Below are 25,033 nucleotides of genomic sequence, written 5' to 3' on the forward strand. Positions count from 1 at the left end.
ACTCTTAGATGGCAACCTGTTCCTTCCACTGCCTCACCTCAGCCTGGCCTGGGTGGCCCCTCACTTGTTCCTTGTGTTTGATCTGTACATTTCCCCTTTTCAAGCCACAAGTCTCATTTGTGTGATAATAAGTTTAAACGGGAACTCTCTTCAATGGCTGAGGAGAGCACTGGGGGGATGAGTATATCTGCATTTCCAGAAGCCACACTGCCTCTCCTGTTTCTCAAGGCACAAAGCTCCTCTTGGGTCACTCGGATAGTAGGAGGGTGAATCGCTTGCTTTTAGAAACCCTTCCCTCCCACCGCTGGACAGTACCAGCGGCAGTGAGATTGCCCCTACTAACCTAAATGGCCTCCATCTCTGTAAAGGGGCACGTAGGGCAGAGTGGCCTGGAAGCAAAGGCGGGGGACATTTGAACCACAAGTCTGCTGGGACTACCGTGCAGACCGACGGAGCTCGGTGACTGGGAACAGGCTGGGGAGCTGCCTGCAAATGCGATGGTACAAGAAGCCATTTAAAGTTTTATTTTACAAAACAGAATAAATTAAAAATGCATTAGGAACGAGGCCCTTACTTAACTACAGGGTGTGCTAATGGGCTTGGAGCAGCGCTCCCTCCTCCCTTAAGCTCTTAATGATAGAGCTTTAATGTATTTTATTTCTCGAAAAACAATCCCACAAGCGCTCAGTACAGTCAGAAAAACATTTCTAAAATCATTAGACCACTGCACAGTAAATATTCATCACAACCGCAGCTCCCACCTGCTTGCAATGAGCCATCGATTTTTCTCCTCGCCTTGCTCTTCTCTCCCCTCACCTTTCATTTCTTCCCCCTCTCCCCAACCTCCTCTTCGCTGGAAGCTCAGACAAGGCTCAGCAAAGCTCTCTTTAAAGAGGCCCATCTTCAAAAGGAAGCAGAAGAGTCTCTGTCAATAGTCAGTCCAATAAGATCTTCCATGCCACCTGCTGCAAGGCCTCCGGGTATCTGTGGTGGGTGAGGGGCTGTGTGGAATGCACTCCCATCAGTCAGCTCGTGTGTGAAATATAGCTGGATTCATGAACCACACTAGAGATGATTAGTCTGGCTGTTCTCAGGTCTGGAATACAGCCTTAGCCTGGCTGATATCACCAGTGGGCCCTGAGCAAGCTACGTTGTTATCCTAACTCCTAGAGTTGCCATTTATAAGATGACCATGTTAGACAAATTGCCCAAGAGTTGATAGTTTATGATCTATTAGGTGAAGCACTTGGTTTCAACCTGACCATAGCCCAATGTTGGCTATGTAACTATGTACAAATCACTTATGTTTTTGAGCTCAAGTTTCTTACTTTAAAGTTATACATATGCATATATGTATAGGTATACCGCTCACTGGTAGAGCACGTCACATGAGTACTATAAAAAATCACATATGTATGTATGTATGTATGTATGTATGTATGTATGTATAAATATACACATCTGAATGGGACCTAAATTCAAAAGGTTGCCTGAGCTTTGAAGTACACATGAATGTAACGCTCTAAGCATGGTATCCTACACCTGTCAACTCCACAGGAATCAGGTTCTCTCTCCGAGAGACATTCTCATCCTCTTGTGGAGCACACAGGAAATTACCCTATGCCAACCGAGAGCTGGAACACACAAGTTCTGTAACAGTAGTCCTGTGGACACAATCTGGGAGGAGAAAGGAGAGAGCCTGACCACTTGGTACCTGTAACCCGGGCCCCAAGATCAAGATCAAATGAAAGGGGTTGGATTGCCTCAGATGGACAGAGGCAGCTGTCTGCTCTGGCATCAGAGTCTCCAGGTCCACTGTGTTCACAGCTCACCATGCAGCTCATTGGATCCCCAAAGCTTTGTCAGGTTCTCAAGATGAACACAGGCAGTTAGCAAACGAGCAAATGGAACTCCAGGGAAGTGTGCTCTGAGGTGAGTGACAGAGCCAGGTCACACTCCCAGACCTTCCAACCCCACGGTGATGTGATAACCAAGTTTTCTCTTTAATCACAGCTTTCCAGGACACGATTATGACAGTGAGAGCTCATCACAAACATCACACCAAGTGGGCGCATCACTAACCTTTTGTGTAGAATACTCACCACTGTTGATAGCTCCTTCATCCCGTCCATCTGCCATCAATGAATAGAGATTAACCACGTAAAATCTGAAAATTCAGCTGGACTCCCAGCTGAGTGAGAAATCCACAGGCAACAGGAATGCTGGGATGAGAGTCCCTGGCCCTCTTCTAAATTGTATATCTCTTTCCCTCCATAGCCTATGAAAATTGGTCTCACATATTGATTTTCTTTTAAGGTTTATTTATTTTTATGTGTATGAATGATTGGTTACATGTATGGATTGTACTGTATACATGTCTGTTGTCAAAAGAGGACATTAGATTCCCTAGAACTGCAGCAACGGATGGCTGTAAGCTACCATGTAGATTCTGGGGACCAAACTCACGCCCTCTGCAAGGGCTGTAAGCATGCTTAACCACTGAGCAACCTTTCAAGCTACTACTTATTAAAAAAAGTTTGTGAAAGCTTATGATGTCCCAGGCACTGCAAAAAGTATTATACAATATCTCAATTAATCTTGACAAATCTATCCCTCACACCCTCTGCAAGGGCTGTAAGCATGCTTAACCACTGAGCAACCTTTCAAGCTACTAATTTTTAAAAAGTTTGTGAAAGCTTATGATGTCCCAGGCACTGCAAAAAGTATTATACAATATCTCAATTAATCTTGACAAATCTATCCCCATTTTAAAGATGCATTGAAAGGAATGGCTCTTTAGCTTGAATAACATAATCAAAGTCATATAGACAATGAGGTTTACAATTAGTTTCCCTTACTACAGATTACAAAACTTAAAAAAAAAACTTTCATACTGTTTCTGACAATATGATGTAACTTAATAAGATATAAGATGAAGTTTCTTAGGAATCTTCTAGAACATTGTTGAGTGTTTGCTTTGTTTGTTTGGTTGGTTGATTTTTAAAAGATATATTCATCTACCATGCCTCTGGTTCTCATTCTTCAATGACATGGTCATCCAGCCTGGAGCTTCAGATGTTCATTTTGGATCTTAGAAGGGAAAACTCTCCACGATAGCAGAAGGTTATAGAAAGACGAAGAAGCAGAGATTCTCCGCTGAGGTGCATCAGCCTTCTGTGCCTTTTTTATGTGAGGAACCATGAGCCTTTGCTTGCTCAGGGAAGTTTGGATGACTGTTGTTTAGCGATATGCCAAGTCCCATGTGATACACAGAGTGACAGTATTTGGCTTTTACTGTCATAGTTTCTTTTTAAGTTGTTCTTTAAGTTTCTATGACAAAGAGCTGATGTACCTGATGATCAGGGAAGCCTGTCATTCGTACATGGACACAATGTTTCTCTCCATCCGAGGCACAAGGAGGACACAGAACAAAGTACTCAAAGAGGCTAAAGTTGGTAACTGACAAAGTTGGTGATGGGCTGTCTAGAGGTGACAAAATTAGCCATCAGATCAGCAGTGACAGAGGGAGAAAGACAGGGACCATGGCATTATCTCAGATATTTCTATGAGGGTTGTGGCTCATCTAGTTGAAAACACACAAACACACAGGAGTACATGCATGCACACATGCATATACACACACACACACAAGCAGGGACCTATGTACATGGTTCCAGTTCTGATAGGTAGGTTGTATTTTGACTGTGAGGTTGCATGTCGATGAGCATATTGATAGGACTGTTGAGTTTAGGGCCACTGAACTGAAGTTATAAATAGGCTGTACTGCAAACAATCATCCAGCAAAAGAAAGTTTTAACTAGGCCAATGGTGACAGGGTATGATTTGTTTCAGATAACTGATGTACAGCTTCAAAATGGATGCCAGGGCAGCAATTCTATTAAATAAATTCGTGATAGATTTAAAAAATGTAAACCAGAGGCTATTGGATTACAGATTCTAGTTTTTAACTACTATAGTACCAGACTCTTATCCAAACCTGATTGTTTGCCAGCAAATGTTGGGTAAGTGTAAGGAAAATATTACCCAGAGCAGATATGACAAATCCCATCCCTGCCACATGTATATTCAATTTCAACCAGTGATTTCTAGGATTTGGATCTCAATGGCCTTTTCCACTTCCCTGTCCTTAGGAAGGATAGCTATTCTTCAGCCAAATGCCACTTTGTCCAGGAGGCAGGAAAAAGGCAGAAGATATATGAGCCCAGTTCTAAATGTTAGATGAGTGATGATTAGAAGAAGATAGCTTTGTACTATTGATCCTCCAGAGGATCAAGAGATGACCAAACCCAAGCTCTGTGCAAAGAGGCCTGCTATTTCAGGACCTTGGAGAAGACACATGCTAGCAGGCCTGAAAGGCCCAGAGGCAATGCTGGGAGCCCTGGATTTTCCCCAGTGGGCCTTGTGGTAACTCAGTTACTGGAACCTGAGGCCAGAACTCTAGCATCTGAGACACTTGCTCCCTTGTGTGGGGAGCTAACCTGCTTTGTTCTCACTGGGTCACTGTGGCTACACAACAAGTCTCAGAAGTCTCTGCGTTCACCACCACCAAAGAATTCAGGGGTTGAAGAAGACTTCCTGGCACACGCTATGAAGAGCTCAAAGCGATTGTTCAGTGAACGAATCACACAAAGATTATTTTAAAGTGCCTTTGTGATGGAGGTTGTTGTCCTTGGGAAGTAGTACAGATTACAGCCAAGGCATGGAAATGTGGCACCTAAGTGATTAAAAGTCTCAGTGGCTGAGTTTAGAGGACATAAGGCCCCTAATCCTGAAATTCCTTATACTGAGGGAGTTGACAAAAACCGAATTGATTTGCTAGCTCTCTATTACAGAGGTATAAAATAAAGAAAAATAAATGTTCTCTGAAAAAGGAAAACAGTATTTACGAAGAAAGTTTATGTGCTCTTATTTCTTTCTAAGAAGGAAGAAATTGAGAAAGTGGATCATATCTACCGGAAGAGGATTTGTGATCTAACCAAAGAATGAGGAGCCAGGAAAGCGGTGCTGATTGCCTTCTAGATATTTCCTGTGCTCACGGGAAAGCCATGGAGGGATAATGCCGTGATAGAGATCCTGATGTTGGAGACAAACAGGAAGTGATGGGGCTGGCCCGCTCATCACTTAGACTTGTTAGTTTCACTGCCCTTCTATACAGACCCAGAGCTAGATCGGTGTGTTCAGTAGAGGTTTTGTGGTGCTGGTGTTTGCTGCCATTTAACCTTTTTGTCAGGGGTGAGTCGAGGGCTGTATAATGTGGACAGAGTAGGGGTGAGGAGAGAGGGGGTGTGCCTCTTATTCATATTTACTATCCTATTCACGATGAAAGTCGAGCCCGCCCCTGTCAGGGCAGAAGATTTTTTAAATCAATTAAACATGAGATTAACTTTTTAACCGTGGAAGTTAAATAATAAATAATAAACATTTGGCCCGATATGGCTGAAAAAGTAAAGAATCAGACCGAGATGTTATCAGGATGCCTTTTCCCCAGTGAGAGAAGGAGACTTGACATCGTCAGTGGGTCTTAACTGCCAGTTTGATTGGACTGAGAAGTGTCTCGGAGATTAGCAGAGCACAGCTCTGAAGATGTCTCCTGAGACGAGTAGAGGATCATGAGGGCTCAGACCCAGTGAATGGATCAATCCTTTATGACAGCATTATTGGGAGGTGGTGGAAAGTGGAGGAAGTATGTCACTGGAGGCTTGCCTTTGGTCCCCTCCTGTCCCCTTTCTCTGTTTCCTGTCTGCCATGAGAGATGAGAAGGATACTTTCCTACCCACTCCCACTGCCATGACATCCTGCCCAAGGGGTGAAATGAGGAAACCATGGACTGAGGCCCCTGAACATGTGAGCCAAAGTAAATCCTTGCTCCTTAGATTATTCTTGTCTGGCATTTTGTCACAGCAACAAGAAAGGTAATCAATACAATATACATAATCATTGGAAAGTATCCTGTGTTTATACCTCAATGAGTTTGTGACAGTTAGTCGGATTCATTACATCTGCATACAATAAAGTACAAAACTCAAGACATGAAATTGTATATGTGTTATGATTGCATTTTGTAAAAAAAAATGCAAAGACTTCAAAAATATTGGAATGACAGGTTTAGATGAAGTGATGAGTAATTTGAATTTTCTTCTCTGTTTATTTTTCAAATTTTCTCAGTGGATTTATATTACTTTCATAATCAGGAAAAATATTCTAAAAATTTTGTTTTCTATATGAGTTTTTCCCCCCAAGGTCCTCCTTTTAGGGGAAGGCTTTCCATCATTCTTGGCTTCCGTGATGCTAACACTCCTGTCAAAGACAAAGAAACACATATGAGCTATGCTTGGAATAAAGCTTCAGTCTAGCTCGTGTTCTACTTCAGAGCTTTACTTGAGAGTTTGGCCTCGGCCTTCAGAGCCACGGATTCTCAGAAACTGGGCCTGGTGCTCCATAATCTTTTCCACTGGAAACTGAACGTTTTTAAAGGAGCCATGTTCTCAGGGGGGACTGATTACTGTGTCAAGTCCAATTGGTTTTCCTGGGACTAGAGGGGCAGAATAGCAAGTGCTTGCAGTACATCATGAGGAGCCTGGCGGGATTTTATCCACATAAATAATCCACACAGTGTCCGCTTAGATTTTTCATCCTTTGACATAGAAGAATACTTAGAACAAGGTTAGAGAAACAGGACTTTCCCAAAACACAGTTGTTTGCCTGAAGATGAAGCTTAAATGAAATGGTGCACACAAAACCATGATCTCAAATCCTCAACTGCAAAGCATCCAGCTGTGCAGTGCTCAGTTAAAGTGCCTCAGTCATCCAGATGTCACTGTCCTCAATAAAGGAGTAAAAGGAAAACCATTAGGGTTTGGAAGAAGGCAATACATAGGACTGCGTTTCTACTATTTTCTTTATCCAAGTGTTTATACTATTTCATCCAATTTATACCAGCAAAGAAGGATAAAAGATGGAAAACTAACAAAAAGCAAAAGAGGGAGATTTCAAAGGCAGACTCTGTGGTGTCACTCCAGAGCAGTGCCTTGGTGCTATACTCTGCTTCCAGAAAAATGCCAGGAGTTAGAAAATAGCTGTATGAAAAATAGATCTGTATTGCTAGAGGCTGGGTGTTCGGGCTTATGCATGCAGTGGAAGTGACTCCAGTGGCTGTTGTTTGTCCCATCATAGATGAAAGCTGCAGTTCCAGCAGAAGCAACCACCAGTCTTCTCAGAAGACATTTCTGTATACTGAGAAGAGGATCCCTCTCAGAGACCTGACTCCTGCCTTTTAGTGCACAACCCCCTTTAATGGGGATCAAAGCCTTTAATATACAATGAAAAAGGAAATGTTTGGTGTAACCAAATCCCTAGGAAAGTAAACCCCATTCCCAGCTTTAGGTTAAGGGGTGTATAACTAATATAAATTGTGGTCCTGGGCTGAAGACGAATTTTCATAGCAGGTAAAGGATAGAGAGCAAAAGGTGGCATATTTGAAGAAGAAGAAAAAGAAGAAAAATCTATCTGCCAAGAAAGGAGAAAAACATAAGAGAGAGGCTGAGGCTGGTGAGGCTAATCTGACCTCACCGTCTGGCACGGATCAGGTGTGATTTTTCAAAAGGACACAGAAACTTTCCAACTCTGGGTGGGAGACACACACTGAAACCCCTCTGACTGTTTCTAATTCATTTTTGAGTTTTCAACACAGGGCTTGATCTACATGTAGGACTCCCACTAAGAACAGGAGAACTATTAAAACCAGGGTTTAACTACAGGGCATGCACAGTATACTTTCAATTATCCAGCCACGACGTGCCATTTTGCCGAATTTGCCTTTCCAGTTGTGTATTTAACCGAGGTTTATTTTTAAGTACACTGTGCAGGAAATGGGAGAAAAATTAGGCAGGTAAGTTAAAGGGCTCTATCAACAAGGCAATTACAACACCAGCTTCCATCTGAAAGCCATTTGTGTTTTCCTTTCAAAGCACTTTCTGTTACTGGCAGGGACTCCCCAACACCACCTCCAAGAATTATCTACAATCTCTGACCATATAATTTGGCATTGTCATAGATGTGGGCCCCCAGCCAGGGCCTGGAACGCTTTTGGTGTATAGCAATATCCATCACAATAATGCCGGGTCAGAGCGCTCTAATGTGATTTCCCACAATTAACTCATGTTAGCCTCAGATCGATTTCATTTCCTTCACTCCTCCTTCCCCTGTGCTCACAATGGTTGCCCTGTCAGTGGTCTTGCCCTGTCTCCCCTTCCTTGGAAGAACACTGCCTTTCTCCTACCCAAGGCTACATTTCCTCCTGTGCCCTGGATTTTACTCTCTTAGCTCTTCTGGGACCAGAAACTTTCCTCTTTCTGATGTAGTATCTTTCTGGTATCTTTACCTCCTAAGACTAGCTACCTACTGTGGTCACACAAACAGTTCAAAATTCTCTTACCTTAAAATAAACCAATACAATTGCCTTGAGTAGTTAGGACAATGGCTCAGGCAATTAAGTGCTTGCATGAGGGCCTGAGTTTGGAGCCCCAGACCCTTTGTAAAAATCTGGGCGTGGTGGCTGGGAGGTGGACAGGTGGGTATATGGGATTTGATGACTTATTAGTCTTGGCATAATTGTGAGTAATAGGTTCAGAAAGAGACCCTGTCCCAAAAGCTGTGGTAGAGCTAGACTGAGAAAGACAACTGAAATCAACCAATAGCCTCCACTTACAAATTCACACACACACACACACACACACACACATACACACACACAAACACACACCTATACACATGTCAGTGTGCAACAAGAAATGCACGTGAGGACAGACACATGCATTCAGCACACACATACACACTTACACATACACACATACCTTGACTCAACGTTCATTACATCTCTTTAAAATTCAGTGTTTTTAAGAGAAGATAAATTCCATCAGCTAGTTCTCCACTGAGATGATTCCCACCAGCAAGTGGGGATCACTTTTGGTATCTATCTGTTTTTTAAAAATCTAGGTCTTGTTGTAGCTCAGGCTTGCCTGGGACTCATGATGTAGCCCAGATTGACCTAGAACTCAATAAATTTCCTGTCTTTTCTTCTGAGTGCTGGGATCATAGTCTTCTGTTTGTTACATCTACAGGACTCTTTCAATCTACAAGTTTGTGTGTCTCCCCTATTTTTGACCTTAGTGACTACCTCTCCTGGAAATGTGCCTTCACTTTCTGGCCCTTTCTTACCATTGCTATCCTGAAATGTTCTAGATATTCCTTCTGTATCTTTTCCATTAGCTTCCCTTTTTCTCCTCACCTTGTAAATGCCGATGGTCCCCCAGGTTGTTAGCTACAGCTCTGTCATTGGCTCTACACATTGCCCTAGGGGTGAGGTAAGGATGCTGTCCTTTATCTCAGGTCAACCAGCATCACCAAGTGATGGGTCTTGCTTGTGTCTCTCCTCACCAAACCTTCCCCAAGATCCAATCTCTCATATCTACTTTGAATAGTGGGAGCACATCTACAATCAAGCATGTCCAATCTGTGGTCTGTGACTACAGGCTGCCCTTTGTGGTAAAGGATGGTTATGACTACAGTATAACACAAAATCATACTTAAAACATTATGCAAACTTTTATAACTTAACTGCATGGTTTTCAAATGTAAATTTTGTAGATGACAGCATTGTGTTGCAATCTCTAAAGATTGGACAAACCAGCGTTTCCTGGTTCAAGTTTATCTTTTCCAAATTTAGACTGATACCTTTCTGCTACGGAAGTTAAGTTCTTTATGAAGGATCTTTTATTGTCCACCTTTAACCTTTTGAATAAAGGATGAAGCCTTTATAAGTGTGACCAACAGTGTCTTTGTGGAATCATGGTTAGCCCCTGCCTGCCTCTTCCAGAGATCCCTGTACCTTTTCCCCATCCTAAAGTGCCTCCTCCACTCATCTTTAGCCACACAGGCTAAATTTTGTGTTCTTGTGTCCCATGAACGCAAAATTCCTGAGTTTTCCTCTGTACATCTCTGCTTAGAATGGGTCCATCTTGTTTTTCTTTTCTGTTTTCAAAATCCTACTAATGGGCAGACCATGCTCTTTGGACTCTTCTATATCAGAGATGAGGCTTTGTTCTGGTCCTGAGCCTTGCACATGTTTGCACTACTTTGTGTATCTCCCATGGTCCCACATTTTTTTTCTGACATACTTGTCTTTCTGACTGAGACTTTGGGCTCTTCATAGGCCGGGCCTCTATTTTATTAATCTTTATATCTCCCAAGCCTTTGTTTGGCTTCTAGAAAATGCTCAGTAAATGCTTTTGGGCCAAGCTGATTTTTCCCCTCATGGACTGAGAATCAAAAGGGTATTTGAGTATTTGGTAAATGATGAGTATCTCTGAAATGTTTATCATTGCTGGTGTAAAGGAACATCAGCAGGTTTTCCTCTCATATCCATCCTTTCCCCTTCCAGTCTTGGTGGTCTTCACTTCCTTGATGACTCATTGACACACTTGCCCAAGTGACCAGAGCACAGAGGACCTCTACATACAGGAGCATTGTTGGAGAGTAACTCCCAACTGAGCAGGTTCAGAAAATCAATACCTTGCTGACTTTAATATAGGACAACAACACAGAGAAGAAAGCTCTCTCATTCATGTTCGAATCAAGGTCACCAGTGTCAACAGAAAGACAGAGGTCTGAACTTTTCTGATGAAGGAAGAGGAACTTGGGATGTAATTAATAAAGAGTAGAGAATAGCTTGGAAGAATTTTCTTTCTAAATCAGAGTGAAAACTAGCCTTGAGTAACAGTAAGAAATATGAAGGCTGATGATACAGCTCAGTGCTTGCCCAGCCTGTGCAAGGAGCCAGATTCTATCTCTAGCAATTAAAAAGGAAACAAGGTCTGAATGGGACCTAGAGGAAAAACTAGATAGCAATGTCTCCACTCAGGACCTTCTCCCTCTGTGGCTTAAGATCCTGGAAGAAGCATCAGGATGTCTATGGGGGGAGTAGGAAAGGAGACAGGAGCCCAAGACAATGTTTCTGGTAGACTGAGTGTAGTTTGCTCTTGGAAAGAGGCATGTTAGGAAACTTATGTACTTGGTTTGGGCAGATGGAACAGTTCAAATCTTTAATGGTCCTGGGTAGCCCTTCCTACCAGTGACTATCAAAGCCGTGCCTCAGCTTTTGCATATATTCCAAAATCTGTGTCAGACCTGGTAGCTTGCATCTATAATCTCAGCACTTAGGTTGGGTCTGGCCTGGGTTATGAAGTAAGACTATGTTGCAAACAATATCAACCATCACCATCCTCAAACTGGCAATAACTCTACTGGAGGCTTTTTAGGCACTTCAAACCCTACAGGTCCTGACAATCTTGTCATCAGTTCTTTCTGTCACACCCCATTCTGCCAAGATTTCCATTTCCTGTGTCTTCCCTTGTTCTGATATCCTGGAACATGCTAACTCCCAGTCTTTCTACATACAATCAAACAACGAGCCTCATTTAACTTGCCAGTGATGTGCTTCTCAACTCCCTCCCTCCCTGTCCATTCTCACTGTCAATGGCCTTTGCATGGGCCATTCCCTATGTTAGAGCTCTTCCTCGGCATGTGGAACTGTACAGGAGTTGTCCAACACTCAACTCCTCTGCCTGGTTATTTCAGTTTCTTCTGATAATTTCTTTTCCTACCTTAATAATCTTCAAATGCTTCTCATTGCACTTACTTTAAAATCTAGGTTCCTTATTCTCTAATATTTATGATTGCTCTGTGTGTGTGTGTGTGTGTGTGTGTGTGTGTGTGTGTTGGGGAGGGGGCAAAGAGACATGCAAGGAATCAAACCTAGGATCTTGAGCATGCTGAGTAAGTGCTCTGCCACTGAGCTCTTATGATTCATTTTAAGTGCATCTTCTAATATAAACATGTTTTTATATTGACCTCAGTTCACATTTATATCTTTATTTCTCATGTTTACCTCACCCAGGTTGTTTTATATAATCACAACTCTTCCTTCTGTGTTGTCATTTTCAGGTTTTGGAAAACTTATCTTCAAAATTAAAATACCCTGCAGAGTCAAACTTCAATGTGACCTCTAACATTTGACTGGGTTTTCTTGTTACTAACCAAGGCAATGTCTCTTATATCAATATGTTGAGCACCAATGTGCTGTAACTTGCCTCTTGTCTCTGTGATGTGTGTATACTACCACATCAGCTTCTTCAAGTATGAGAAGAGAAAATGTTGTATCATGTCAGTTAGCACTTCTGCAACCTTAATTCAATGCCACACCATGGGTGATTCATACTCACAAGGGAAGTGAATAAAGGAATAGAAGGAAATTGCCTGGGACTGTAAAGGGGATGTGTCACCCTGGCCAAGAGTCCCTCTCTGAACTATGACCTTCAGTACCAGAAGGTCTATAGTTTTTCCCATCTACCTTGTGATCTACCTCCCAAGTCAGTCACAAATGAATCTGAATGAGGAAATGAGCAGGTAAGGATAAGACCAGAAGAATTTCTTGGGGAACTGTTTTGGAAGGAAAGTGAGATGATGTTTCAATGGGATAGACAAAGAAGAGTGGGCATTCAAAGAGAGAGGGAGCAGACACATGACTGTGAATGACACAGCGTAGTGGTATCGTAGCTATCCTTGAAGCATCAAAATGGTCTCAGATACTTGTACCCAACCTTTTGTCTACTGGGCAGTTGAGCTCATGGACTACAATGAAACTCTTCCCAGGAATCTTAGGCTAAGCAAAGAAGGACTGGAGACCTGGTACCAACTAGAGGGGAAGCTTGTCTCTAGGAAAGACATTTCCTGTAAAACAACTCACAGTATAGATGAGAGTGAGGGCCTGAGTTAATGATATGGCATTGATAAGCAGCACTACCCCCTCACCAGAACTATTTATTTATAAATACTTTTTGCCTCCATTTAAACCTAAACCTCATCTTAGGATCCAAAAGACAGACTCAGAAGTCACTAGACCTCTTTGCTTCTCTTCTCAATGTGGCTACATGGAACTAATCTCCTTTCTCTACCTTTGGGTTAGGGTTAGGGTTAGGGTTAGGGTTAGGGTTAGGGTTAGGCTTGGGGTTGGGGTTGGGGTTGGGGTTGGGGTTGGGGTTGGGGTTAGGGTTAGGGTTAGGGTTTGGTTAGGGTTAGGGTTTGGTTAGGGTTAGGGTTAGGGTTAGGGTTAGGGGTTAGGGTTAGGGTTAGGGTTTGGTTAGGGTTAGGGTTAGGGTTTGGTTAGGGTTAGGGTTAGGGTTGGGGTTAGGGTTAGGGTTAGGGTTTGGTTGGGGTTAGGGTTAGGGTTAGGGTTAGGGTTAGGGTTACGGTTATCCCACACTTGCTTACATGTTCAGTTGGCTTAGTGAGGATGAGTGGCCAAGCTTAGCTTGCTAGGGCGCAGGCACTCCAGTTGTCCAGTGTGCATAGATCAGAGTCTTCCCAATGGGCAGTGAGGAACTGAGGATGCTAAGAAGGGAGTGGGCAGGGTTCACACAGGTCCATTAAGGGTCAGGCAAAATACACTAATGATATCTTCTTCCAGGGCCTATGGTGCAACATAATCCTAGAGAACTAGAAAGTGAAGGTGCGAGAGGCAGACTTACAGCCCTAGCTCTACCAGTTCCTAATTTACAGGGTGTTGGAAAAGTGATCTGACTTCTGTGCCTCAGTCTCCTCATCCTGGTAGGGACTGTTCTAATACCTAGGGCTATCATATCATTAAATAAGAAATCACTTAGAACAGTGCCTAAGTTATATAAGGCAATTCGTTTATCATTCCAGAGAAGATCCTCAATATCAGGTTCCAACACTTTGTGTCATAAAATCATCAAAACAGATCAATATCAGAACTCAGGAGACCCACACTAGTAAAGACTTCTGTCTGTGCTCAATAAAGTTTTTCAGGACAGATCCAAGGAGATGACGTATCCAGAGATATTTGTAGAATTAGACACTGAGTTCAAGAGCTTCTGGAGCTGTGGCTGGATTGGTAAAGTATTTGCTATGCAAGAATGAGGGAGTTGAATCCCCAGAACCCACATAAAGCATCAGTGGGACAGAGACAAGCAGAACCCTATGGCTCACAGGCTAGACAGTCTAGACTACTTGGCAAGATCCTATCACCGGGCATATGAAGAAGTTTGGCAGGAGGAAGGCAAAGAGGGAAATGGTGTGTTTATATTATAATCTCAAAACAAACAAACAAACCAGGTGGACAGCACCTAAGCAATCACATCTGAGGTTGGCTGCTGGCATAAGCTCACATGCAAGCATCCACAGGCAAGTACACATGCACCCATACATACACATGCACATACACACATATATGCATATACATTTGAATGCTCGCACACACACACAGAGACAGAGAGAGAGACAGAGAGATAGAAACTGAGAGAGGGAGAGCGAGGAGAGGAGAGAAATACTAAGGTCTACATTGGGTAGGAGACCAAAAGAGGACCGAGGCCACTGTCAGATGCCATCTTTACTTGCAGAGGCACTGCCCCACAGTCCAGAGGGAAGGAAGGGATGCCAAGCTGGAGGCTACACCCCCTCATGAGAGGGCAGGAAAGAGCACTGAGCTAGGAACTTCCTTAGCAAGAGGACGCTGACTTCAGAGCAGCCACAGCCTTGCCCTATCTCCAGAAATGCTCCGAGAAAGTCAGAAAACAGGTATTTGGGGAGGCTTTCTCAAAATCCCTGTGAACACATTCTCAGCCAAGAATGTAAGTTGCCAGAACGGAGCAGCCAGCTTGTGCACGGGGCTGAGTATTATGAAGAGAGCATTACCTCCCCTCTGGGAGGGAGGACTGACACAGCAAAGAAACTTAATGAGACTCAATATCCTGCCTCCTCGCTCCTCCTTTGCAAGGGTTGAAAGCAAAGCTCCCGAGTTGGGGAGGTTATTTGATTCAAGGTAAAAAGCAAGGTGGATTGCAGAAAGTGTTTGTTAAGTTTTCCTTGGGCTTAAAAGGCCAGCGGGGACCTTTCTTTGCAAAAACAAGAATAAAGGGGGAAAACAAAGCCTGTATGAGGAGTTCTTGCAAATTTTCCCTTTCATTAATTCTACCAGAAAGGAGACCAGGCCTGAGGTGAAGCCTGCAGCTGCTCTTTCTAAGCATCTTTCCATGGGAGGCCTAGACTATGTATGGGGCACAATTCCCAAAAGAGGGGAAATGCCACCATATTCAAGAGAGGACACCTCTTCCGACTATGTGGTTGAGGAAAAAAATAAAACTGTCCCTTTTCTTTTTACAGGAGAGGAGACTGAAGTCATGATCAAAGACAAAAGCAAACCAATAAACAAGAAGCTTCTCTTGAGGGTGAAGTGAGGTGGAGAGTCACATGATCCAATTACATTCGGAATGCCAAATACCGAGCAAGGCACATGGGATAAATTATCTGTTAGGAATGCTAAGATAAGAGGCCAACCTTGGTTGAAAAAACACATGATTAATTAGGAAAGAAACAGACAGAGACAAACACAATCTGAGAAATGGGGGAGGGGCAGAGAAAGTAAGGGAGGGAGGAGAGGAAGGGAGGAAAGATGGACAGACAGATGGTTTAGATTTCAGGTCTGCCTCTTGCTAACAGGTAAAGGCTTCAGTGACTTTGACTCAGTTTCCTTGACTCAAGATCATGGTTTCATGGATGTGCTGTGGAAGTCTCCAGCACAGAGCCTGGGGACACAGTAAGCACTGGGCAGATCTTCTCCTGTGAGTTGTACAAGGTGAGAGGGGCATTTAGAATCTATAGACATGCAGCTGAATTTGACTCTGCTGCTTGAAGCCACTGTGTCACTAAGCAAATCATTCAGCTTCTCTAGGCTTTGCGTTTCTCCCTCCTGTGACTGCTAGAAACAAACTGTCTGATAAGACTGCTGTGAAAGTAAAACAAAAGAAAACAAAACAATTTCTATGAAAGTACTTAGCGGAATGCTGTGCCCTTTGAAATGTTTCTGTAAAAGTAGTTGTTAAGACTTCCAGCTACTTGCTGGAAGGGCTTTGGGGAATCAGGTGGTATAAATAGCAGTTAGCTTCCCAGGTATTTAAATAGTTACACATACAGATTTCTAGTGGGTTGTCCGGATTGCCCATGAAAATCCAAGGCATAGCACCCCAGCTATCACAGAAGTGAGAACAAGCTTCCATTATAAATGATAATGCTGTCATTGGTAGCTAGGTCAACATTAGCAGGTTTGAAAGGCACTGGACATGAACCCATCCCTCTTAATCAGACCCTTGGAAAATAAGAATGAAACTACAGCCTTTAAGAACTGGTCCACAGAACATGATCTGAAATGCATTCTTGCTCCTAGTGGAGACGTGACATTTTGAACTACTAAGAAGGCTATAAGTTGACAACCTAGCTGAAGACTCTTTGGTTAAGAACAAAGATATAGCATTGTCCAATTCCTTTACAGTAATCCAAATAGGTCTGTCAATCAACTGAAGGAAAGCACACTTCAGAGGAATCTGTTTACAGACTTCAGGAATGGTCTAAAACCTGTTTACAACCTGGTTCTGTTGCCCATCACCCATGCTCACTTCACTTTTCTTCCTGGTAAACTTCTGTCTTCTACACAGTGTTCTGTGTCTCTCATCTGAATCCTTTCTGTGGAGCCAACAAAGACCACAATATCACCAGGAGAATAAAAGAAGACCCTGGGAATAGGAAGGGCCAGTGAGTAGTCAAAAATGCAGAAAAGCAGCTGCTGGTACCTGCACAGAAGCCTGCTGAGCCTCCCGGCTCAGGTGTTGAAGGGGCTTTGGTGATTCAGACGCCTTGTTTCTACTCATGTGAAACTGTAGCACACAACCTGGAAAGCATTGCTCACCTGTCAGTCACTGTGAAGAAAATCATCACCGTCCACATACCAAATCACATTGTTAGGGAAAAGAGCACTGAACCTGAACTGTATCACTCTGCAGTAAACATTGTGAAGATGTCGCTGGGAGAGCAGTTAGGGAGAGGGGAGAAGGCTGCAGACTTTTCGGGACCCACGTGGTCCTCTTCCAGAAGGCATGCCTCTCATTCCTAGCCAGGTCCTTCCCTGCTCTTGGTGAGCAGGGAAGTTGGGATGCTCCAAGCTTTGCCAGAGTCATCTTTCATCTTCAATGACAGTATGAGTTTATTAAGAAGTTAGGCACTGTGTCTTCCCTGCCAGGTCTTGAAAAAGGTTGGTGATTAATGCTCCTAAGGCTGGGAAGCAGAAAGAGGGAGGAGTCTGTGCTTCGACCTTCTTGCAGTGAGGAAAATAAGGTCAAATAGGTGTTTGAAGGGTACCAGAAGTGCAGAGTCAGGCCTCAGAGACAAATCCCTGCATTCTGTCCTGTTTGAAGGTGACACAAACAGTCTGACCAAGGACTTTGTTGGCTTTCGGGAGACTCAGGTGATGTTTGTTATCAGTCGCTTTGTTTGGGACAATCCTGTATCCAAGAAAATATGTGAACCAATGAGTGGTTGTCTACTGACCTATTTCTTTCTAAACAGAGTTCTGGAAGATGACCACTTAGAAAAGATTGGAGAGGATTTTAACCCCTACCCTGACACACACACAGACACACAACACAGCATCTCCTGAGAGAGTGACCAACAGTTAATGACCTTCAACATGGCTAACAGAAGATCCAGGTCCCTCTTTCTATTCCTCTACTTATTGAGGGTATTGGATTTAGACACCAGTGGCCCTGCATCTATAAAGTGGGTAAGCGAGTGTCACTCATTCAATTGATACTTACAAAATTATTGATTGTATAACTATGTGCCAAGAATCATGTTAGGACTCCTAAGATGAGGAACACATGGCTTCTTCCCCCTGAGCATATTATAGTTCAATCTCTGTCCTTGTATCAGATACTCATGTGTCACTTCAGGCCCTGTGACTTCACTTTTTCTTATCTCATTTGTCACTGAAGCTTTTGGATCTATGCAGGCTCTAAATGTCACATAAGGACAATATGACAGTGATTTTTGTCTTAACCCTACTGCATAGCTCTTGTCCCCAAGCTCAAGAATTCACTGATGCCAGAAAGGCATGGAATATCTCTGGAATTTGCTTAGTACCTATTCACAGACAACCCAGAAACATAAGGGAGTTTGTGGTGAAACTTTGATCACCTCATAACAAAATTCATAGACAGTTCTTTCCCTGGGTGGATTTTGCTAAGTACAGTCTGCATGGCTTCTTAAAGATGGTCTTGTGAAGCTGGGTGATCAGTCACAATTTGCCAACTGTCAGTTCAAAACATCTTCACAGCTGCTTTCTGTTCTTCCCTCTTGATCATTTTTGTCCTTTGTATGCTTTTTTTTTTAATCTAAAATGTTGTTCATCTTTTATCAGTCTGTTCTCTGAGGAACATAGGTCAAGACAATTGGCCTCAGGAGTGACCTAGAAGGCAGGCTTTCAGAATGAGATTTCGGGGGTAAATCATCCAGACTCTGGGGGGCAATAAGGATGCCACTGATATTCGTGAGGAGGGTAGGGACATCTCAGGTATAAAGTATGAAAGTTTAAATACCTGGTAACTGGAAATGAAGGATAGGATGGAGTATTGGAATATAGAATAGCTTGATACTTGAAAAGCATGGTAGAACCTGTGATAATATGCTGGAGTTTGTTAGCTACTTTGGAGGCCTTAACTAAAGGCTCAGGGAAGCTTCCTGTCAAACCAAGGCACAATTTGAAGGTTAGAGACCCTCTTTGGAAGCTTTATGGAGACTTATATTTCCTAAAACTGAGGGACACACAGTGCTGAAAATCAAGCCCAGACTCTAATTGTAAGAATGCTATGTCTACTGAGAAGATTGTTATACAACTGCAACTGTCTTATACTTGAATCCAAGCGCAACTAGGAAAAGATAGAAATTATGAAAGCTAGACTGAGAACATCTGGGTGGATAATCCCAAGAATTTAGAACACTTATGCTTATTTAAACCTAGTAAGTTGTGAAGGGGATAAAAAGATAATTTCTTTCCCCTTATTAGTAGAAAGCATCATCCTCTTGCCTGAGAGCTATGCAATAAATACAACTGAGTATCAAATATATATTTAACAAAATGATGATTGTTCTCTTCAATATCACCTGCCATTCAATATGCCTAAGGAATAATTTTTTTAAAAAAATCATAAGATCACAGCATACCACAAATACAGAAGTGCAGTTCTTATTTCAAGAAGAAATGGTTACATGCTGAAGGTTAACCTCATTTATATGCACTTACAAACACTAGAGTAACATTAAGTAGTGGGTCTTCGTGAGAGTAGGAGTCAAGTTCATATCTTGGTAAGAAATACTTCTTAATATAGATGATTTCATCTATATTCTTACAAGAAAACATATATAGCTTATCCTCAGAGTTTGTTAGGGCAATGGCCCTAGGAAACTGGATGGAGACTATGGGGACTCCTTTTGGTGTTAGAGAAGAAATCAGAAAGCTCAAGAAAGCAAGAATATGAGCCTGATGTTCTGGAGAGTGTCTGAGAGCCCATTAGCCACCCAAATATTTCAAGGTTTCCTATCATGACCTTCTTTAATGAAGCACTGATGGACACCAGGATGAGAGACTCACAGCTGCTTTAAGAAGCTTACTGATAGCTCTCCTCTGTAAGCTGAAACTGTTGGGACATCCTGGCTTGGAATTAGGATTCCTAGGAACAGTGACTTTGACAAGACTAAGGAGCGGTAGAAATGTGGGGTGCACTGGCCTATCAGAGACAGCAGGTATGATCACTGTGATAGACAGCAAGAGTAGAATTGAAGGTGTCCCGAATATGAGGGTACTCTGTGGTTACATGCTGGTAAATGTTCAACAGCCTCCTTCAAATAGACAGACAATTCTTCACTACAGGCAGCTGACAATTTCCACAGTATAAATACTCCCATCATAACGATTTTCAAGCTATCAGTCTGACTGAACTGAGTATTGATATGGGCAGAGAGATGCATTATCGGCACTCTGGACAGTGGCTAGCATATTATGATGCCCCTAGAATTATCTGGTGTTTCTCAACTCGTTTTAAAATTTAACTTTTTATTGATTCTTTGTGAATTTCACCTTGTGCACCTAATCTCACTCAACTTCCTGCCCTTTTGTACCCACCTTCCATACTTGGAACCTCCCACAATAAGAGAAATAAAAATTCTCATTGTGGAAGCTGTAGTGTGCCACAGTGTGTCCCACAGTGTACCCTTTCTCCACACTTCTTTACTTGCAAATGTTCATTGCAATGAATCATTGGTCTGTCTCGGGGCCTCTGGCTTCTGCCACACTAATGAGGCCTCTTCATGCATTCCAGTTTATGTTGGCCTGTTCAGATCCCTGGACCTGGGCCTGGGTGGTAGCTGAGCTGGTCAGCCTGCCAGTTCTGCACCCACACCACCTGCTCTGCCCCAGTAGAGCATCCACTACTATAGCTGGCAAGCAGCAGAGTCAGTTCTTCTGCTCATGCCCTCAGGGCTGGCTCACACCCCCACCCCCACCCATCACCCCCACCCCCTCACACACCAGCAAGGCCAGGTCTCCTGTGCTGCCCAGATGAGGTAAAGAGCCCACCCTCCTGAGTATTGCAGATGCTGAGAGGCAGGGTCAGCTCTCCCACCTGCCATAGATGGCAAAGGGCAAGGCAGGGAGGAAGGCATCTCTCTCTTGTCCACCCTACCTCACAGTAGATAAGTTGTGGAGGCAGCTGTCCCACACTCATGCCCTCCAGGCTGGCTTACTTGTGTCCCTAGCACCAGGTCAGTTCTACTGTGCTCCCCAGGCAAGGAACAGTACCCACCCTCCCAAGTGCTGCAGCTGGTGAGGGGCAGGGACAGCTCCCCCACTTTCAGGACCCAAGCTCAGCTCTCCTATTACCACAGATGGTGAGGGGAAAGGGGTAAGGGGGTGAGGAAAGGCATCTTTCCTTTGCCCGTGCCACGACACAGCAAGACCAACTCTCCCACATCCGCACCCTTGGGGGTGCTCTGCCACCACTCTGGAAAACAGGACCAGCTCTACTGTGCTTCCTGGGCAAGGTATGCCACGCCAGCCAGCCCTCCTGCTCTCACTCCTTCAGGGACAGCTCTCCCAGCCCAGGTGAGAGGTGCGGCCAGCTCTGCACAACCCTCTAACATCAACATGGTCCTAGGCAGCAGCCCACACCGGGAATGCCTGCTTGGTTTTCGATGGTAACAGACTTCTGCTGCTACAGGGCCATGAACCCAGTCACGGCCAGGGCCATGAACCCAGTCACGGCCAGGGCCATGAACCCAGTCACGGCCAGGGCCATGAACCCAGTCACGGCCAGGGCCATGAACCCAGTCACGGCCCTTGGTGGCAGCACAGGCCCGGACCTCAGCATGGCCTCTGTTGCTCACTACCCTCGGGTCTCCAGCTCTGTCCCTCGCCATTGTGCCCACCTCCTTCTGCTTCTCTGTCTCCTTCGTCTCTCCACCTTGTACTTGCTCATCTCAGTGGCGCCTGGAGCCTCTGGGTGTCTGGAGTCTCAGGACTGTTATGTCCTGCCCACGCCATGTGGCACCAGGCAGGGGTTGTCAGCTTCCGCCCTTCCCAGGCCCTGTGGCACTGGACTGGGGGTCATTTCAGGATTCCTCCTGACCTGGGATCCTTAGCACCAGACTGGGGTCATCTCAGGTTTGCTCCCTACCCAGTGCACATGGTACCAGGCTGGAGGTCCTCTCCATTTCTCACTTTATATACATATACTTATATGTTGATATATACCATATAGTGTGTGCTTCTCAGATTTATATACATATACATACATATAATTGTATATATATAAAGCTATTTACCTGTAACATGGATATATTCACTCAGGCATCAAAATGAGAAACTATAGGTACTCATTTATTTCATTGATATTAGATAGCAGATAGCCCCAGAGGCCACCAACTGAAGAGAAGACTGGGTTTCTTCCAGGAAAGGCTCTGAACTGTCACTGCAGTGACACATGCCAGACATTCCTCTGGTCTTTCCCAATAGGAACATGTGTCCATTCGCTACCATCTAATAGCAAGGAGACTACCTTGACTGTTCAAAGCTGTTGGACACAGGTTCTCATAGTGTGATATGAGCTCTGACCAAGGTCCTGCACTGCCATTGTAGTCCTAAGCTAGAGAATTAGTTTATGTTTATGAGTAGAATCTTGGCCTTAGTCCATCTACAGTTAGTCCATTGAAACTGCAGGCACAATCAAGTATAAATTTGGTCTCTAAGTACATATTAATTCAGACCTATGTAGTTAACAGAATGCTCACTTCCATTCTCTGACCAGTGTAATAAGGGTCACGATGCTGGTAATGGCCAAGTGGACAACTCTGAAATGGAGCAACTTCCTACTTTCTATACTTACCAAGGGAGTAATCAGAAACATAGTCTAGGGAAACAAATCACAGCGGTAAGTACTACTGTCAAAGACCTAAACAGCTTGAACCATGTTAAATGGTCTCATCTTCATTTGATTTAAATGGAATAAACAAAAAGGCATTAAGGCTATGCTAGCCTACCACAACTTTAAGTTAGTAGTCCCAATAATAGTTGTGGTGGAAATGATGTCTTCCTGAAAATTAATTAATAACATTTGGAATGTAGCTATTCAGTTTTCTTAGAGCATAGACCCTACTCCATCAATAAGATCAAATGTAGTTACCTGAACAAGGCAGACAATATAGTGTGCACTCATCATCATCCTCTGGGGGTACATTAGCTTTTTTCTCCACCACAATATGAGGATCTTCACCATATTTAATGAAGAATATCATTAAATACTATTAATGAGATCATACTCTTCTGCTTACTTTTCTATTCCTGTAATAAAGCATTGACCAAAAGCAACTTGGGAAAGGAAAATATTTATTACTTACAGGTTACAGTCTATCATGTAAGAAAACCAAGACTTGAACTAAGGGCAGGAACCTGGAGGCAGGAATAGAAGTAAAAACTATGGAGCAATGGTCTGTACTAGCCTGTTAGTTTCCTTAGATATTTTCTTGTACATCCCAGGACCACCTGCCCAGGGGTGGCACCACAAATAGCTGTCTAGACCCTCCCATATCAGAGGACCCTGCTATACCACTCCACTATAACCAGAGGATCCCCTGGCATGTAATAAGGACACAGTGCTCTACTATATTCATAGCAGCCTTATTTATAATAGCCAGAGGCTGGAAAGAACCCAGATGTACCTCAGTGGAGGAATGGATACAGAAAATGGGGTAAATATACACACTGGAATACTACTCAGCAATTAAAAACAATGAATTCATGAAATTCTTAGGCAAATGGTTGGAACTGGAAAATATCATACTAAATGAGGTAACCCAGTCACAAAAGAACACACAGTCACTGATAAGTGGATATTAGACCAGAAGCTCTGAATACCCAAGGCACAACTCACATATCAAACCATTCCCAAGAAGAAGGAAGGAGAGGGCCCTGGTCCTGGAAAGGCTTGATGCAGCATTGTTGGGGATTGCCAGGACAGAGAAGGGGGGGGGGCTGATTGGGGAAACAGGTGGAGGGAAGAGGGCTTATGAGACTTATGGGGAGGGGGGAACTGGGAAAGTGAAAATCATTTGGAATGTAAACAAAGAATATAGAAAATAATAATAAAAATTAAAAAAACAAAAGCAATAATAAACAAAAAAGAAAAGAAAAGAAAATGTTCCCATAGACATGCCTATAGGCCAATCTGATGGAGGCAATTCCTCAATTGAGGTTCCGTCTTCATAGGTGACTCTAGTTTGTGTCAAGCTGACAAACAAACAACTAGCAGCTCACTCCATTACTGCACTCAGTAAGCGGAAAATGACGAGTCCTCTAGATGTCCTAGAAAACATTTGCATATTAAAGTGTAGAGAGGAAGCATAGAAAGGTTCAGGAAGCACACATTGGTGAAATTTTAGGGGTTCTATATTTTGAAGTTTACTAGAAACTATGATACTACCTTTAAGCTAAAGAATAAATTGCAATGTGAACCTGCTACTGCTCCAGCAGACTTGGGACCTTAGGGTAGACTATACTCCACGAAGGAATATTACTCTGACAAGAAATTCTGAATGACTCATAGCCAATTTCAAATAGAGCCATGAGCAAGAAAGAACTTAGCAATAGGGCCTACCTGCCGCTGGGGATGTGTGACTCAGTGTGTCTGACAGTGTTTGAGATGTCTCAGAGAGTAAGGTTGCTCCTATTGGCAAGCCTTAATTGGAGAGTTAAAATGCAGAGCCAAAGGTTCTGGAGAAGATATATAATGTTTGTAACAGAGAAGTTGTTTCCATTTGAAAATAGCTCCTGGTTATGCTTCTCGACTCCCTGTCAGAAAGTAGATACTTGACCACAGACAACACGGGATTAGTGTGGCTTGAGCTCCTGTCACAAGCTGCTTATTACCAGACCCACCAAATCACAAAGTCTGATGAACACAGCAACAATAAAGTACTGAAAAAATAACTGCATTTTTGGAATCAGGCCCACATTGGCTCAAAATGTTCAAATGAATCGCCTAAACACGTGGACAAGTGTCCCATGACAGATGTCTAGAGCACACTGTCTCTTCTGGAATTCAGACCCATAGCTCATAGCAGTTTGGCTCAGAAATAACCTAAACCAGTGCACTGGGACTGACAAGGAGTTTCTGCAGGCACAGCAGGGAGCTCCTTAGCATTGGCGATTGGTCTAGCTGAGTAGTCTGGGGCTGAAAGGAAGTATGACCAAAAAGTTGCAGGGCAAAAGCTGAAGGGATGAGAATGATGAGGTAAGTCCCTCATCCTGGGATGCTTCCGAGCCTCTCCTTAGCCACTCCATCCTGGCACAAGGAACCCATTAAGAAAGCGAGCATGAGAGGATGAGAGATGTCATGGATGAATGAAGTCAAGCTGAAACGCAGACTTCTACTGTGCTCACTCTTTCTCACAGCCTTATGCACTAAAGAGACTCATCAGGAGGCCAGCAGTCCTTTGTTTCCATTTGGTTCCTTCGGATCCAGACCTGAGAATCTAGATACACCTAATTTATCAACATGAT

The sequence above is a fragment of the Apodemus sylvaticus genome, chromosome 4, assembly GCF_947179515.1.
Source record: "Apodemus sylvaticus chromosome 4, mApoSyl1.1, whole genome shotgun sequence".
NCBI classification, from domain to species: domain Eukaryota; kingdom Metazoa; phylum Chordata; class Mammalia; order Rodentia; family Muridae; genus Apodemus; species Apodemus sylvaticus.